Source organism: Alligator sinensis, unplaced genomic scaffold (assembly GCF_000455745.1).
Source record: "Alligator sinensis unplaced genomic scaffold, ASM45574v1 scaffold544_1, whole genome shotgun sequence".
Lineage (NCBI taxonomy): Eukaryota > Metazoa > Chordata > Crocodylia > Alligatoridae > Alligator > Alligator sinensis.
The window spans coordinates 1,082,753-1,101,642 of record NW_005841937.1 but is presented as its reverse complement, the minus strand read 5'-3'; the positions used below and the strand labels follow the sequence as shown (position 1 = coordinate 1,101,642).

The 18,890-nt window shown below is 41.8% G+C and overlaps 1 long non-coding RNA gene across 1 annotated transcript in view; it reads left to right on the top strand.

The window, feature by feature from the left end:
- Positions 1-3,138: 3,138 nt before the first annotated feature.
- Positions 3,139-18,890, top strand: part of LOC102385585 — a 32,420-nt gene continuing 16,668 nt past the window's right edge. The window contains exon 1 of the long non-coding RNA XR_003093083.1: positions 3,139-3,250. This is a non-coding gene — a long non-coding RNA (uncharacterized LOC102385585). The remainder of the gene's footprint in view (positions 3,251-18,890) is intronic.

The following is an 18,890-nucleotide window of genomic DNA, read 5'->3' as shown; positions in this document are numbered from 1 at the left end:
TCTTTCCATCTTACAGTAGTTTTGTCCAGCCTACATTTCCCCAATTTGTTATTTCTAAAGCCCACTGGTTTTTATTTATTTTCCTGCAGAGTTTCAATCCAAAGCATTTTAGATTAGGTTGAAATTCAGTGTTGTTTGTTATTTAGACATGTTTTGATTCTCATCTTGGTTAAATCATGAACTCCTCAACACTCACTGAAATTAAGGCGGGGTTTGCCTGAGGAAGGCCTGCCTATTTTGGCCCTCTGGAAATGCACCCGAGGTGCCTGCCACTTTAAGGATTATAAAGCAGTCAGCAGGGAGCACCTGACTGCAGGAGGGTCCTGTGATTGGAGGAGGGGGCTGATCAGCCTGCATTTTAAAATCCAGGCCCTCAAGGCTGCTGTAGCAGTTTGCTGCAGGCAGCCAAAGTGCAACACCCAGCTGAGCTGGTGTTCAGAACACCCTGGAGGTAAGGGCAGGAACTATTGGGGATGGTAAGAGGCTCCTGGTCCTGGATATGACTGAAAACTGCACCCTGCCAGGGAAGAGTGGCCTGGTGGGGCTGGACGTGGCAGGACAGCCCCCCAGAAATGCCAGGCCAGTTACCTCCCTGGTGAAAGGCAGGTAGGGGTATCTTAAAACCCCAGCCCCCATACCCTGGTGGGTTACCCAGGGTTGGAGACAAGCAGTAAAGTTCAAGAAAAAATAGTTCAACTGCTTTGAGGAATGAGCCTAGTTAAAGATAATTACACCAACATTAACTTTGTCTCATTGGTTTTGTTAAGAGGTCAAATGCCTTAATGATTCTTAATGAGCCTTAGAGCAGGACTCTGACATTAGGAATGTGACAGTCTTACTGTCAGAAAGGTGCCTTATATTGTGTCCACAGACTTTACTCAAGTGAATTTTTAAACTACAGAACAATTCCAATTTGCATAGGCATAACAGAACTAACTTGGTATAAGTAAACTCTTAATTTCCTGAACATTTTCAATATGCTATGGATGTTCTCTGGCGATGGAACTTCATACATTGTACATACAACATACATAGAGCAATTGCTCCCAGCAGCATCATAGAACCTTGTTATTTTCTTATGGCAATCATGGCACTAACAGAAAAAATAAGAACAAGCTGTTTTACAACAGATAGAAAAAGCAGGATAACCAATGTCAGAGGGGTTTCATACCAAAACTTAATATGTATGTATACATTTCAATAGATGTATAAATACATATTGTATTTCAATATACACAGATCCATCTCAATATACAGATACATCTCAATATACAAAGTTGTATCTCAGTACCTCATAATCAAAAGGAAATATGACTCTACATCCTGCTTACCACCAAACAACTTCAAGGTAAACAGATTATTCCAACTTTTCTCTGAGCCTAATCTGCATCAAATGAACTGTTCCAAACAGATTTTACCACGCCTTCAACTTTCCTATGAAATATGAACTTTCATTTCTACCTGGGAGAACCTTACAACCTTTTCTCCTATATCTGAAGAAGGGCGCTTGTGCCTGAAAGGTTGCAAATAAATAATTTTTTTTGCAAAAATCTAGTTGGTCTAATAAAAGATATCACCTTTACCATAAGTTCTGATTCCTTTTACATCTCAATAGGATATTAATGCCAGGCAGCACTGCTGTACTAATCCCACATATTAACTTCTCTACAATTTAAGGGACAACTCAATGGCTAGTATAAATCAGCATAGCTCATTTGACTTTAGTAGAGCTACATCAATTTATGTCAGCTAATTATCTTTGTGTTAAATGCTCATGCACCTACATTTGTTTCAGCTGAACTTTTAAAGCAGATACTGGGTAGAGGTGTGTTAAGCGGGCACTATTCGATTTGGATTCAGATTCGGCCTGATTCAGGGGACAGCAATTCGATTAGCTGATTCAAATCACTGTCCCAATTCAATTTGGCTGAATCTAGATCTAAAGATTCGATTCTGATTCAGAGAATCAGTGATTCAGCCATAGGCACAGCTTTATATGTTTTTTCTACATACCTCAAGGTACCAGGCACAGCTCATGAACGCTGAGATGGTGGGGCAGATGGAGCATCCCACAGCAGCACAGGGGTCGGTCCCCCTGTATGGTTGACGGGGGACCCCCCTGCACCTCCCTGGCTCGGCAATCAGCCATGGGGGGACCCTGGGTACCCCCCCCCGACCTAGGAGGCACCAGTTGCTGAGCCGGAGGGCAGGGGGGGCCTCCACACACTCTGTGGTGGACCTGGAAGTGGACCAGAAGTACTTCTGGTCCACTTCTAGGTCTGCTGCCCAGCGCACAGGGGACCCCCCTGCGCTCCCATGGGATGCTCCATCTGCCCCACCATCTCAGCATTTACAAGCCATGCCTGATACCTCAAGATACATTGAAAAAACATATAAAGCTGTGCCTATGGCCAAATTGTTGAATCTCTTCAAATTGAATCAGAGGCTTCCAAGTTGATTCGGAGAAATTAATGAGTCTCCTGATTCAATTTGGATTCGGAGATTCGGCCAAATCTCCTCCGAATCAAATCAACGACTGAAGCTTCACACAGCCCTAGTACTGGGTATCTTCTGGGAAGTTCCTGCAGTGTAAACTAAGTGATAACTGTCTCTGCCTTAAAATCCATGCATATCCCAAATTATCTTTGGTCAATAGAAGTTTGAAGAAAAAGCATGTCACTTTTCTGTATAGTTGTTCTAACTTTATTTTCAAATGGATCTTGTACTTTTAATGTCTGCATGAATAGTCCTTTTATGTCTTTCTTATTCTGTGACAAATTGGACCAGGTCATTGCAGAAAGAATTTGGTTTGGTTTGTTAAACATAAACCATATACAGAACCGCTTCTTGGGTTTGTTAAATCCAGTAGCACTATATTTGGACTGGAAAGTGGTTGTGGATGAGCAGAAATAACCAATAGAAAACAAATGAAAAGTCTCAAACAGATGATACTGCACTCAAAGAAGAAACAACTTGAAAGTATCTGGGCAAGTTTCCACACAGAGTCAAGCAACACTTTTTTCCCATGACATCAGATTCAAAACAAACACTATATTATAGTCCATATATTAATTAAAGAAAAGCCCTCGCAGTGCAGAGGCATATACCAGCCCACTGAATGCTGACTTTAATGAAGCTGGATTCCTTGCAAGTCATGGAAATTAACAAAACAAACAACTAGCAAACCCAAGTTTTCAGGATAAGGAGCATGCGCAAGACATCTCTGCAGCATGAGGTTATGAATACAGAGGTAAGACTGAAAGAAAACTGACTCAGTCTAGATAGATAGATAGATCTATATAGACAGAGAGAGTCTAGTTAAAATATAATACAGTAAATGAACAGGACTCTGAACATGTAACAACCAGGTTAAATTACAAGAAAACAGGCTGAGATGGCTGTTGGTAAGGTTAATGAATACTACTGTGTTTCTGAAGTGATGTGACATTTAAATGAAATAGCTGGACTGCAGGGTAGGGCTCAGCCTAGGTTAAGAGGATCAGTTAGATCAAGAAAATGTCCAGTAAATTAGTGGTAAGGATGAGAATGCAAGAGAGGGTATGTGGAAATCTGGCACTGATTTCATAAATAACCTGCATTTTTAGAGAGAAAAAATAGAATTCAGTTTGCCAGAAGTGCCAAAGCATATCTCTTGAAGTATGTTTAGTACCTCATAACATTTAGCAACCCAAAGTAATGGAGGCAGTCTATAAATTTAAGATTAAATAACAAAATGTGTCATATTCTACAGGTAGGAGATGTACTTGCTACAATATAGTCCATTGATTGTGTACAAGAAAGGATTAAGAATCATACTGTCATAATTAGGTAGGACCTTAGACCAAGTAATGTTTACCATACATTTTTCAGTTTTCTAAGATGTTCTTTTATTAGAGCTTGCATGATCTGATCAGTTGATTGTCTGTAATAACAGGCTGCAGGACATCTTTGTACTTTCTTTATCTCCTACAAAATGTGTTTAAGTCAGAATGAAAATGGAGCCATTTCAAGTAAGAACAAGTTTGGCTAGGGGGTACAATCAGCAAGCTGCTAACTTTAAATAATTACATTTTAATTTTAAACACCAATGATATAAGGCTTAGGGTATTTTCTAAAGATGAATGACTAGCTGAGGGAGATAATAGGCCATTTATTGTAATGGGCCATTAATCCTCAAGAAATATCCTGAACAATGATTCTCCTATTGTTATACGAGGAAAAGGAAAGATAAAAAAAAGTCTAGTCACATATAATGAAATCTCTTTTGCCACATGCAGCGCTGTAGACATCATTTTTGTTTGTTAGTCATTGATTTCAATTATCCCTCAAAACCCCAGTCATCCCATAGGTTTCCCATACTTTCAATAGCAGGCAGAATTAAAGGACTCATTTTGCAGCAATAACATACTATGTATGTGTAATCATTCTACAAACCCTCCATTTAGTGTTTTCAGACTCTTAAATCAGGGGATGCTATTGGTTTCTCACATTAGTCATGGAAAGAGTTAATAAAAAAAGTCATGAAAATAATATCCAGCAGACAGAACCCTAAACTATTTAATTTGGAACAGCCCGTTGGTTGTCTTCAAGCTGGAATCTGGTCCCTAGGCATTCTCAGGTAAAATAATATACAGGAGTCTTAATTAATCTTAGGTACTGTCAACAACAGAGAAGTACAAGTGCGCTGCTTCCAAGCAACATCTGTTCTCTTGGGGCAGTCCTAACAGCCAGCTGTTACTTATCACAAGATGCCTAGTTTTAATGACTGTTTCGACATCTTTGAGAACTGTGCTGAGCATCTAGCACAGGTGGCTGAGAAGTACTGAATAACTTATTTCTGAAATGCTTTTCAAAAACTCTCAACAGGCAGTAATTCCACAACCAGATAGTGTTTTGTATGTTCAAAGAATTGAACAAATCTTAAGGGTCCAATTCATACAACTTCTGTATACCATTACAGAAACAGAACGGGGACATAGAGTGACCTAGAGAAAGCCCATGTTGTGAAGATGGGAGAAAGGGAATGAAGGTCAGCCAGGGAGAGTGGCGGTGGAGTCACAGCAGCGGGGCATGAGTCATATCCCTTCCCCCTTAGCGCGCCTGATCTCTACCCAGTTCCCTAGTGTCCCCTGATGATCTGTGGGCTCCAGCCCTCCCTGGCCTCTATCTCATCATAGCTTAAGGAGTGGTGTGGTGCACCCTCCTTTAGTAAATCTTGGATCTGTCCATGCCCACATCAGAACAAAGAACCTATTTGGTAACTAGCCTCCAGTAGCAACCTGTAAAGAATGCTTCAGAGAAAGTTTAAAACACCCTCTGGTAATACTATTTTTTTCCCTGATTTCATTTTGTGATGAGATTCTGAGGCAGAACCTCAGTTAATGTAAATTATAATCACTCCATCAAATTCATTGCATCAACAGATTTGTCCTCATGTCCTACCACATAATGGACTGAAACAGTCCTTGAGAATTCTTCTGATCCAGATATTAAAAAAGACAATATAGAGATATGATTTTTTTGTAAACTTGTATGTTTATAAATGTTAAAGCTAGAGCTGGCTTGTGGCTGGCTATGAGGTTGGTCAAGCATTAGTACAGGCTACCTAGAAAAGCTATGGAATCTATCCCTGGAAATTTTCAAGAACATCTTAGACAGACACTTGACCTGGATAGTTTAGTCAGGGATGATCCTGCCTTGAGCATGGGGCTATATAGATCTCATGAGGTCCCTTCCAGCCCTACTTTCCTATGATTCTGTGGTTCTAAAACAAATCAGAAAGTATTTTTTTCATTATTTTTTCCAATTTCCTTTCAATAAAATTTGGGTTTTTGTATTAAAACTATTGTTTTTAAATTCAAAATTAAAAAATGTGACTTGATCTAGTTAAGACCCACATTTATAGAAACCATATATTTGCAATCATTGCATGTAGAGGTACAGATTGCATGTGTGTATGTGAGTGTGTGTGTTTCCACGTGAAACTGAAAAATTGAGCATTAGATGTTTAAATACTTGATTTAAGATACAGTTAGTTCTATCTTGGTCTTTTCCCCCAAGTTCAAAGGTCTACTGTATGGGTTCATGAAATTCGAGAAAAGAAAACCAGAGTAGCTGCAAATGTATCTAGAGCTTATCTAGTCCCTTTTAATGATGTCTGCTTTACACACAACACATTTTCAATATGATTTGTAGGGGGGGGTTTCTGATGGAGAGAGATGCTGGTTCTGACTGTGCTCTGCTCTTGGGTTCATTTTTGGCAAGTAACCTCATTTGGGTTAAGAACCAGTCTTATATTTCCTAGCATTGGTGATCAAAAAAACCCAAAAAACAAAACCACACCTCCACAAACAAAGAGGCATAAAACTTCTAATTTTGATGAGAAGCCGTTGTCTGTATAAATCAATAATTCAACCAGGGTACCATGGCACCCTGGGGTACTTAAGGGTGTCACGCAATATTAGCACTTTTAGGTGTGCAAAAACCTACACACAATTCGCAAAATAAACTCAAAGATTTCAAATAGGAATCTATAGTGTCAACAACATTCTGACTTGTTGTAGTCTTTCAGAGTTCTTTGCAGCAGAAGAATTGTATTATTTTTCTGTAGTCAAAAAATGAGTGCAAGCTAAGAACTTTTTCAAGGGGTGCCTTGAGCCAAAAAGGGTTGAGAACCAGTAATCTAAACCTTTTCATGGAAACTTTTTATCCATGTCTCTAGACCAGGGGTGGGCAAAATGCAGCCCACCAGGCCATTCTATCCAGCCCACGGAGCTCCTACAAAATTTAGAAAATGAATATTTATCTGCTCTTGGCTAGCTGTCATGCGGCCCTCAATGACTTGCCAAAACTCAGTAAGCGGCCCTCCGCCCAAAGTAATTGCCCACCCCTGCTCTAGACCTAGGAGTAGCCACTGGATATGATCCCCCAGAAACTGCAGAATCTTCCTCTGAAAATCCTTTAGAAACTAATTCGGCTTCCAGCAGCATTGAATTCAGGTCTGCAACACCCACTTTCTATGATGAAGTTCTAGGGTGTAGGAACGGTGGAGCAATCACTGCAGTATAAGTTCAATATGACAGATGTTTTGCATACATTTACCTAGGTACATAATCAAATATCTTTTGGAGATTCCAACACCTTTACTTATACTGCTATGGACTCCTTGTGGAGTTAAATGCCCTCAGTATATCCTCAAATACCATAATGTAACCTTTACTGACAAATTTTGAATGATGCTGCACAAAAAGCAGTGGTCTTGCTGTTAGCCTCCTCAGGGCTAGTACTTCTAAGGCTATTATTCAGTTTTAGAAGAGCTATGAAATAAGCTTACACAATTGCAAACTTCTGTGAATCACAGTGATAGCTTCTTTATTAATGAAATCAACACAAAGCACCTCAACATCCGCTGCACAAGTCACGAAGCACCACCTCTGCAATTTCATTTTACTTGAAATGAGTCATGTCTTCAGTGATTTCAAACACTTCAGCTTCACAGATCATAGTTTTTACACAGTCTTGATTATTCTGCTAAACTCATATTGGCATAATATATTTCCAATTATTGAAACAGAAAAGCCAGATATTTTCATATCATCAATTCTTTAAATATACAAGATTGATTGACTCAATGGGTGCATTAATACAGTGGATCAAAATGATTGCACACTACTGGCAATGAACATGAAACACTGAAGAAAAATAGTGACCCAAATATTAAACTGAACTGAATCTGAACATTTTCCTATCTTGGAAATAACTAAAGACCTTGTTATACCTTATGCTTCAAGCCAAGCAAACATTAATCATCTTAGTGTTGTTCAGTTTAGTGGAGAATTCACGCCTGCAAATCTATGACATCACTAGAGGCTTGGTAAGCAGGGGCAGAACTAGGAGCCTATGTAAAATGTTTCTTAGTGCATACGAAGTCAGTGCTGTCAGCCACAATGTTTTCATATTTTGTGTGTTTCTTTTTTAGACTGTTATATTTATTGGCATTGGCTGCAATGCCAATAAATATACTAGGAGTAGAACCAGATTGCTGCTCCCACTGGACAGAACAAGTATCACAGCCCCAGAGTACCTGCTAGCCACAGTACCTCCTGCCTCTGCCCGACCAGCTCAGTGCTTGAGCTTCAAGGGGCCTGATCCCTTTTTTCTCCAGAGCTTGCCAGCCCCACACTGCCACCAATGGAAACAGTGAACCAGTCCAGGTGGCAGTGGGAGGCACTGTAACTGCTGGGTGCTCTGGGGCTGCAGTGTTTGCTATGCCTAATGTCCCCAGGGGGCAAGATGCAATGTTTGGTCCCACTTCACCTCAGTATCCCAACTCACCCTGACTCAGGAGGGGCCACAGCATCTTGGGATGCTGGAGGACTTCAACTTGGATGAAATGGCTGTAGGGAGCAGCCACATCTTAATGGAACAGGAGCAAAATTAGGCGGATTAGAGATAATCCTGCCCTGAATTAGTGTAACTTTAAACTAAATAACAAGTGCTTTAAGCAACTTAAATTTGTTAATGTGCAGCCAGTCTAGGGGCTAAATGCTCCAGAAGCCACCTAAATGTACCATGGTACAAGGCTTTAACTATTACATCTTAATTTTCATGCATCTCAACAATTTTTGTTTCTAGCTGAAACTGAAATTTTAAAATGGCTGTTCTTATCCTGATTTTCAGCCTGAGCATAGGCAAGAAACCCTGAAAACATAGCAGTGGCTGCTTCTTGAAGTAGAAGCAACCTCCAGATCTCTCTTGACTCGCCTAACATTAACTGCCCCTTGAACTCAGCCTCCCTATTGATTGCAAATGGTAATGTTGCCACCTGTTTTACAAATGTTTTCCAGTTGTTTAAGTGACAGAGCATAAGCACATTAGGAAAAGGTAAAGTTCATTATTTCAAACAGTATGAAGTGCTCAAGGACTTGAAAGACACTGAGGGAACACCTAACTGTGCATGAGATTGTAACTATGAATTAAGGATGTATTTTTTTTAAAAAGGATAAATGAAATTCAAATACTGCAAAACTTGTCAAAAACATTGCTTTAGGTATTTAGAAAAAAGTGGTAAGAATCTTTCCATTCCTTCTCCCTTCAGCTGAAGTCATAATCTAGCTAAAAACTAGGGGTGCACTGATAGAGATTTTGGGGGCCAATACTGTTAGCCAACTTTTAAGGAGGTATATCAGCCAATACCGATCCGATTTCCCATACAGCTACATTCAGCTGGTAAGTCTGTTGTGGTAGAAGGGGAGATGGGAGGGAAGGGGCATGGGGGGCAGATCAATTCCCCCCCATAGTGAGGGAGGGAGTGGGACTGGGGCAGGTGCTGCCCAGACAGGGCAGGGCAGAGCGCAAGCTGTAGCTCATCCAGAGGGTGCAAGGAGGTGGAGTGGCTCCCGCTGCTGCATGCATCCCAGGAGGGCATGGGTGGGCCGTGTGCCCAAGGATCTGCGTGGGGCAGGGCAGGGCAGGCTGCAGCTGTAGGCTGGGGCCAGGGGCTGTGCTGTGCTCTTCCCTGTGCATGGAGGGGCCTAGGCTGCGCTTCACTTGGAGCAGGTGTCAGCGGTGCTGGGAGGGGAGCCATGGCGGGGCTCTGGCAAAATTTGGGGTGGCTACAGCTCCTCCCATAGCCTGCCTCCCAGCACCGCTGCTACCAGCCCTGAGTGTAGCGCAGCCCAGCCCAGCCCAGTGCAGCCCCTAACCCCAGCCCACAGCTGCAGCCTGTCCAGCCCCGCCTCATGCAGATCCATGGGCACATGCTGCACCATGACCTCCCGGGGTGCACGCAGCAGTGGGAGACACTCCCCCTCCCCATGTCCCTCGGATGAGCCACAGCTCTATCCCATGGCCCACCCCAACTGGGTAGCACCTGCCCCAGCCTCACTCCCTCCCTCACCACAGGGGGCAATGATCTACCCCCCCACACCTCTTCCCTCCCCCCTCCCTGTCTACCATAACAGATTTACCAGCTGCACACGGCTCTCCAAGCTGCTGGGCTCCACTTCTGGCCACCTACGTGCTACACTGCAGTTGCAGGCATTTATCGGCCAAATTATGAGCCACATTAGGTCAATTTCTGATATAGTCAATTTTCTTTATATCAGTGATGATCCAATATCGAACCAATGTATCGGTGCACCTCTACTAAAAATGTAACTCAATGCATTCTGTGAAAGCAGTCTAATTTTTACGTGTCTTTTGTTTGTGCCTTTGTTTGAAATACAGGTTATAAAAAAAAAAGTTACACCTCTGCAGTTCCGTTCAAATGTGCCATATTGCAAAGTCAGACATTTTTTTATTTAAAAAAAAATCCCAAAACAGGCCTTAAGAAAAGGACTGTATCTTTCTTATAGTGAAGCCAAAGGAACATTGCCTCTTAAGTAGCATTAATTTCAGGTGTGGCTTTTAAATAGATTTGGCACAACAATAGGAAAAAATTAGGTCTCAAAATGTTGTCCTGTGATCAGTGCCAGTGAGGTCTTGTTTAACCTGCAAGTGATTTTGATACTCAGAGGGAGTATTTTAATAATTCTTCCACAATAGAAAACTGGTGTAAATACTTCTTTAGTTACTTTAAAGTTCAGCATTTCACAGAAAGTAGTCTGTAATGCTTACTCTCCAGGCTGAAATGCTAGCACAATCAGGCAAGTTTCTTTTACATTATAATTGGAGCCTATGTGTGATTTCAAAAAAGAATTAATTGCTGGATGTTTCATTGGAAACTTGAGGCCCAATTTCAGTTTCTCACAGTCATTTTCATAATGTAGAATCTCCACATTACTTTTTGTACACTTATAATAATGGCAACAACAAAACTCATGCTTCATGGTTTAACTAAGAGGTGGGCAAAATATGGCCCATGGGCCAACAAATTTGATCAAGCCCATGGGTAGACAGCCACCAACTTACTGTGGGAGGATGGAGCCTCTGGCTACTGCATGGTGCTGGGCAAGTGGGCGGGACTGCTTCTGCCCAGCAGCATCGGGCATTAGCTGTGGACCCGGACAGGACTTCCACTGCAGTGGGTGGGCAGCAGCATTGGATGCAGAACCTGCTGGCAACATTCACAACTGACCCATTGCTCTCCTGGAGCAGTAGAAGCTCCCACCTGGAGCCCTGACCCAGAACCTGCATCAGCTGTGGACCCAGGCAGGAGCTGCTGCTGCACTAGGCAGGTGGCAATGTCTTTCTCTGTCTCTTCTTCTCTCTCTCTGTGTTTCTCCCCCTCCCTTCCTTCTCCTCCCTCCAAAACTCAGCCAAAGCTATAGTTCACCAGGAGCCCCAATGCTCAGCTGTAGACCCAGACAGGACCTTCTGCCATGTTGGACGGGCATCAGCATCAGCTGTGACACTGCCAGCAGGTCCACAGCTGAATGTAGGGCTCCTGGCAAACCACAGTTTTTGTCAGGTTCTGGAGGGAGGGGGAGGGAAGGAGAAGGAATGGGAAAGAGACAGGGAGAAAAAGAGAGAGACAGTGAGAAGGGAAGAGACAGAGAGAGAGAGAGAAGAGGAAGACAGACAGAGAAGAGAGACGGAGAAAGAGAGAAGAGAAGAGACACGGAGGCACAGAGGCACAAATAAAAGAGAAGAGAGAGACAGAGAAAGAAGAGAGACAAAGAGAAGAGACAGAGAGAGAGAGAAAGAGAGAAAAGGGAAGAGAAAGAAAGAGACAGACAGACAGTGTGTGTGTGTGAGAGAGACAGAGATGGACATGGCCCTCAACAGGTCCCCAAAACTCATAAAGTGGCCCTCCAGTCAAAATAATTGACCATCCCTGGTTTAACTCGATGCCTGTGAGGTACAAGTAGGATTTTTTTTGCCTAATACACAAATGATAGGTGTCTTTTTTTCATGTTCCTCTAAAGTATTTGTGCAATCCCACCTCAAAGAACTAGTGCACACTGGTCACTGTTCATCCCGAGCTAGAACAGAGAAGCTTCTTGCCTGGTAAATCTTGCTCTTCTGATCAGAGTCAGAGTGATCATCAGATTTGGGATCTGGAAGGAATTTCCAGTCCAAGTCAGAGTAGCCTGCACCCTAGAGGTGTTTAACTCTCCTCTGCAACTCAGAGTACAGATTGCCTGCTCTGATTTTCTGGGTTTGTATCATTTACCTACTATCACTTGTGCCCCAAGTAGTGGTGGTTCCTGACTCCCTATCACTGCCCCTAAGACACACAACATTTTAGCCCTTTTGAGACTGAAATAATTTGTTTTAGCAAAATTAGTGAACTCACTAGAAAGGTAAGCGGGTAAAATATAATGGCATGTGACAAGACAGGAAGTTAGAATAGCTGGTTTTGTGGTCCCATCTGGCATTACACTCTGTGGAAACTATTAATTTAGTAGTACCATGAATGTGGCAGTAAAAATTGATAAAAGGTTTTAAATGGTTCTGTTTTCAAAAGTGACGGTGAAAATGATACTGTAGGGTTGCCTACTTTGCTCTCAGTTGCTTAGTTTACAAATTGAAAGCTGTTTTGTATGTTCGACTTCGTAAAAATACAGTCTGGGCTCTGAAATTCAAGATTTACAATGTGAATGTGGCTATACAGCTTCCAGTTTGTGAGATAGTACCATACAGCACACCAGGTTATCTAGCCAATGACACACAAGGAAGCAATGTGACTAGCAACACGTCCAGTGACCTTTGATGCCCCAGTACAGAAGACCAGGGTACCCATTTGCAATGGGGCCACCAAAGAACAGGTTTCAGAGTAAATGTGACCAAAACTTAAAACTTGCATTCTGGAGTGAAAAAGTAAGGTGCTCTAATCACTTTGCTGTCTCAGTCCTGTAGAAGCTATCTTTCTGTTCTTGGAAAATATATCCCTTCCTCCCCTGTCTATTGTAAACTTGCCTGATACTACAATCATGAGAATGAGGGGGTATTTGTTTTGGTATTTTTGTCAGTTTTGACCTTTATAAAATAAAATAAGTAAGAGTACATAAAAAGAAATAACTAAAGGTTGGAGCATGTCTCGAGTTTTAAAATGACCTTCTCTAACTTCTGTGGGATTCTATGGAATAATAAATATTTGCAAATACCACTACATGAATCATCCCTGCAAAATGTGCACAGTTACATTACTTTTGTTTATGAAAACTAAAATTAAATACTGAAATCTTCCAATACAAAAGGTTTGGGGTTGTTGCATGCTTAATTTGCCTGTGCCATCATACATCTTCCTATATTATATAAAAACTTCTAATAATATACAGACTTAGGCAGGTATGATAGTCACATATCATGCCTTTCTCAAGGGAAGCTCTTCCTTGGGACGCCTCAAAAAGAAGCCTTCCTTAGTCTCTTTCTCCTGGCATTGAGAACCTGGCTCTTCTCTGTCCCTGGCTTCCCCAGCGATCCATAATACCTCCACCTCGGAGAGCTCCTTCTTTTTGGTCAGCTCCTGGGAAGGAAGGTGTTTTTTTCCTTCTAAAAATACAAAATGGCAACAGAAAGCTATAAGCATTAATATGCTCAAGCTATAAGCATGAATATGTTCAAGAAAACTAAAGCAATTTTACCCCACTATGCCAAAAATTCAGAGACCTATAGGAAATGACTTCAGAATTATTCCAGTGTAATTAAGAACAATTTACCCCCTATGCTTTTTATATTTGTCAATATTATCCTCTAAACTCTATGAGATGTCAAAAGTGCCTTTGAGAAATCATATTCCTTCATTTCTGAAAACCAATACAGCATTTGTTAATGCATATACAATAAAAAGACAGCCAGCCAAAATGATTTGCAGTTTTAGCTTGTGTTTTAAAAAGCGGCCATGCAACCATTACATACAAGGAAAAGCGAGGAAAGTGCAGTGATACTGAGCAAATAAAACTCTGAAGGACAAAACCTGGTAAAAGTATTATATCTGCATTTAGGCAACAGGTCTCTAACATCCACGTAAAAGTATGCAAGTGAATTTGGGGTGAAGTTTTCTTGTTAAAAATAACAAAAGCTTTATTCATGTTTAGCTTCTGTACCTAGCATTTCATAGCTAGGTATAGAAGAAGCATAATTTGGCTCATACTTTTCCTTATAGAGAAACATGGCTTCAGGGGAGGAAAAAATATCAGATAGCAACTTTTCATTGTGCTCCATAAGTCTCTCTCTCTCTATTTTTTTTTTGCCTAATAAGCAGATAAGATTCCTAACCACTGAATTTTTTTTACAGTGCAAAATTGCTGACAACCCACAAGAGAATTTGTCTTTCCAAATCCTGTATTCTGTCTGATCTTCTACTGTTTTGAAGCATTCTTAAACAGAAAGATCAGGGGATAAAAAAAGTGGCAGCAGAAGACACAACCAATATTGGTTAAATAAAGCTATTGGATAGAACTTATGAAATTTGTTATTTTCGTTCCCAGTTGAGAATTTTCACTATTTATGGCTCTGGTTTTGTAAATGACTCTTTGTGGGTTAGCTTCTGAGCCCATCCAGGATCGTGTTGAGTTCTAGCATGTGCTATGTACTAAAATAATAAAACCAGGAGAATAGGTTTGTGCTCAACTCTATTTCACTTCTCCTTGATTGCAATAGGAATAGTTGAGTCCCATTTAAAATGCACCGTTCAAGGTGAAGAAAGATTTTTTTTGTTGTATTCTGTAAGCACACACTTTAACTAGACTCAGTTTCTCAAGATCTACCTGTCTGAAACTGGTGTCACCTCATGCCTAGTGCATGGACAATCCCTTTTGCTGAATTTAGCTCTGCAACATGTTCACAGTTTTTGATGCCCTGCACATTTGACCTATACTTTCTCCTTTTGCATGTCTGCCTATAAAAACGTCTTTTCAAAGACAGGCCTCATTCTTTTTTAGTGTGCAGTACTTCTCAAATCTGGGCAAAATTAAACTTAACTGCATATTTTGGCCTTCTTTCAAGGCCAAGGTGTTATAAACAGAAAGAGTTTCTTCCCCACAATATGCAAGAAGACTAAAGATTTGACTTTTTCGCTTTCTCTTCTGCCCATGTGGCTACATAGTCTGGAGAAGAGAAGACACCAGGGGGGGGGGGGGGGGGGGGGGTGATAACAGTCTTCAAATACCTGAAAGACAATTACAGAGAGAATAAAGATGAGCTTTTATTGGGGATCACAGGGAACAGGACTAGGAACAATGCTCTCAAGCTGAAGCAGGAGAATCTTATATTGGAAGTTTATGGGCCTTTGTACACGCCACAAAATTGTCCATTAAAGCAGTTTAAATGTCCTTTTACACCGCTTTAATGGCATTGCTGTTTGCACATTTGGCGGCGGATTCCACTTTGGCATGGCATATTGCCAGTAGCGCCCCATGCAGGCTTCACTGAAGAAGAAAAAAAAAGCGGTGAGCCTGATATATATATATTTTTTTATCTCTGGATCCTGCCTGCCTGAGCTGTGTGGAGATCCAGTGCTCCCCTCTGTGGCTACGGGGGGGGGGGGGGGGGGGGGGGGGGGGTCCTGGGGAGCAGTGCTTCTCTCTGCAGTTGTGGCGCCCCCCGGGACTGCCTGGGCCAGGTGCCAGTGGGCAGGTGCCGCCTGGGGGGCCCCTGTGAAGCTCAGGAACCACACGGCCTACCGGCAGCTCACCCCCCCCTACTGCCAAAGAGGGAGGTAAGGATTGGGCCCCCACCTTTGTGTACATGCCACAGGGGTTTAGTTCAGTTTAACTCTCCCTAAATTGAAGCAATGTTTTTAAAAACCCACCATTTCAATTTAGGGAGAACTAAACAGAATTAAACGCCCATGGCATTTACAAGCAGCCTATAAGAGCAGGTTGGACAGACACTTGGCTGGGATGGTTTAGTCAGCAATGATCTGGCCTTGAGCAGGAGCCTGGACTAGGTGATGTCCCTTCCAGCCCTACTTTCCTATGATCCTAAAATAGGGAAGGGATTAAAAAATATAGATGAGTTTCATGGGAGAACAAATGTAGTAATGTAGGCCCAATACTATATAAGTGCAGTTTCCTACTCAATAATGGAAGCTAGAACTAGTCAAGGTTTTCAAATATTTTAAGTTTTCAGGAAATGGTCTGCAAAAATTGTTCAGAATTGTTGACCAGTAATAAACCAAAACAGTGGACAAAAGTTGTGTACACATGTTCAAGTGACCTGAGAGAATTCTGCCAAGTTTGCTCTCCTGATAGAGAAACTTACCTGGAGATGCCTGAACCGATCTTTGAATATGGAGACCCTGATGAGCATTGCTGATGCTGTGCAACCACAGGGCCCCTTTGCACACACCTTAATGTGCTATGTAGACTCAGTCTGCCTAGAGACAGATAGCAGAAGAGCACAGGGGAGCCCTGACTGGCTGACCCAGACTGCTCAAAGTCAGCCTATGTCTCCTTGCAGCACAAAGTGGGGATTGTGAATGGAGTATATTCAGCAACCTGCTCAACTAGAGCAATAGAGTTCAGCAAGTGACATACTATCTCCCTAAGGGGGTGGGAGCAAAGCACCCTGTGATGCTAGAGGGCTGTACTGTGCCTTCTCTCAGAAAAAAAAGTGTTCTCTTCCATAGTTAAAGAATAGTGTGTATAAAGGTTATTAACTATCTTGTGAAATCAGTATGGTGGAAATAAAAATTCTTACTGTTTATAAAGTTCAGACAGTTTTAATCTGTGTTCCTCTGTGAACATGCCAAGCCAGTACAGGTTTTTAACTTCTGTAGCAGCTGACTAATTCTGTTCCACAGTACAGCAGTCCTTTGAGCAAACACTGTACAAGGTCAAGCATTTTTTCTTGCTTGCCACCTTACTTATATTTCTCAGTACATTATTCATTTTAAAAGAATATATAATAAGAAGCGAGTATTGAACAGCTGACAAGTCTGAATTTAAAACAGCATTAATTACTTTTTACAATTAAATTGTACATCATGTTACTACTTATCAGTGACCCATACAGTTAGTTTCTGTGATTGACTCCATGAGCTGGGCTTATCTCATATTGAAAATACTACTATCTTTAGTTTGAGTTTCCTCATAATCACTTTTAAAGTGTAATTATTAATCATTCATGTATATGTAGTCCCTCAATGTGCTGAATAAAGCTAATCCTTAAGCATAGTTCTTGGTTCTGAATTTGGCAATAAATCTTCTCCAGGTCTCATGAGAACCTCAGTTATACCTGTGCAACCCTATTGTCTTGCTGCTTCGGTCTGAGTAACGTATGTGCATATCCCTAAAACCTTTGTTAGCACTGTGGTAACAGTTTAGGAGCTGGTAAATAATTCTGCTGTTATAGAACATGGGATGCACTGCCCCCTCTTTTGTCACAGGAGCATCACGCCAGTAAAACCTCCTGGCTCAGAGTCCAATCCCCTGTTATAAGCAGGCACCACATCATTTCTTTTGCATAAGTGTACCAACCTACATCTTAAAAATAATTAAGTGTTTTTTGGCCCTCACTACTCAAAACAGAAGACTATTCAGGAATTTGATAGCTATGACGGTTAGAAAGATGTCATGTCCAGTCTTATCTTACTCATGGCCATTGTATATCCTATATGTTCTTGTGTCAGTCTTGTTCCTCACCATAAATAGTAGGGCCATGCAAAGCTTTGGGTGGTGTTTAGATTCAGAGGCGATTCAGCCCGATTTGGTGGCCGAATCTCCAAATCTGAATCGAATCAGGGGGCCAATTAAAAGGTCTGAATTGATTCAAAGCTCTCCAAATCTTTGGAAAAGATTCAGAAAGCTTTGATGATTCGGGCAGTCCCTGCAAGGAGCTGCAGGTGACTCCATCCTAGTAAGTACTAGGGGCAGGACAGTGGGGGGCTGGGGGAGCGAGGGGGGGTGGTTGGGGGCCTCGTTCAGAGCCCCCATGCAGTGTGGGGCAGTGGGAGGCAGCAGGGATTGCCCCCTACCCAGCAGCACCCTGTAAGCCTGGGCTTTTTTTTAACAAGTGCCAGGAGCTGGGGCAGCCATTGCCGGGCTGGGATAGGGGTGGGGGAGGGGCCTGGCCCGGCTGATTCTGAGATTCTGAGATTCAGCAGCTGCCAAATCTCCGAATCAGATTCGGCCAAATTGAATCGGGACAGTGATTTGAAGCATCAAATTGAATCACTGCCCCCCAAATTCGCTGAATCTGAATCCAAAGCAAATACTAGCTGCTTCGCGCAGGCCTAATAAATAGTTATTATTCCTCCCTAGCATTTACTCCCCATTTCCCCTCAAAGTACTTGTATAGACAGCAATCATATCCCCTCTCACCTGACTGTACTGAATAGCCAAATTCTTATAGCCTGCTCATTCTGATGGACTTTCCATTCTCCTGATCATCCCAGTAGCCCTTTTCTTCATCTGTTCCCATGTAAATTCATCTTTCTTGAATACAGATAACCAGAACTGTATGCATTATTCCAGAAGTGAAGTTACTAGTGCCTTGTATAATGTCATTACTTCTCTTTCCTGGAAATACTTTGCCTGATACATCCTCCGATCACCTTTTTTCTTTTCATAGTGGATCCTATTAGTGGCTCATAGTCATCCAGTGATCAGCTAATACACTCAGGTCCTCCTTCCCAGTAGTTCCTAACTGAGGAACTCACAGGTTATAGAAGTTATCGTGGTCAGTCTCTCTGTTGTTGGATTTACCAAAGCTAGAGACTATTTTGCATTTCACCCATGTTCTAGTTAATTTCTTTAATTACTCTTTCCTTCAAAATTCAGTCTACAGCTTTGCAGCCTACTGAGAGCATACTAATGGGCCTATAGTTACCAAAATAACAATTTTTCCTCCTTAAAAAACAATTTTTCCTCTTAAAGGCTATGATATAATTTAAATTCTCCAATCAGATAGAGATTGATATTAAGAACACTTGCCACTATACCTGTAATCTCATGTGCTAGGTCTTTCAGAACTGTGGGATAGAGATAAGCATCATGTGTTCA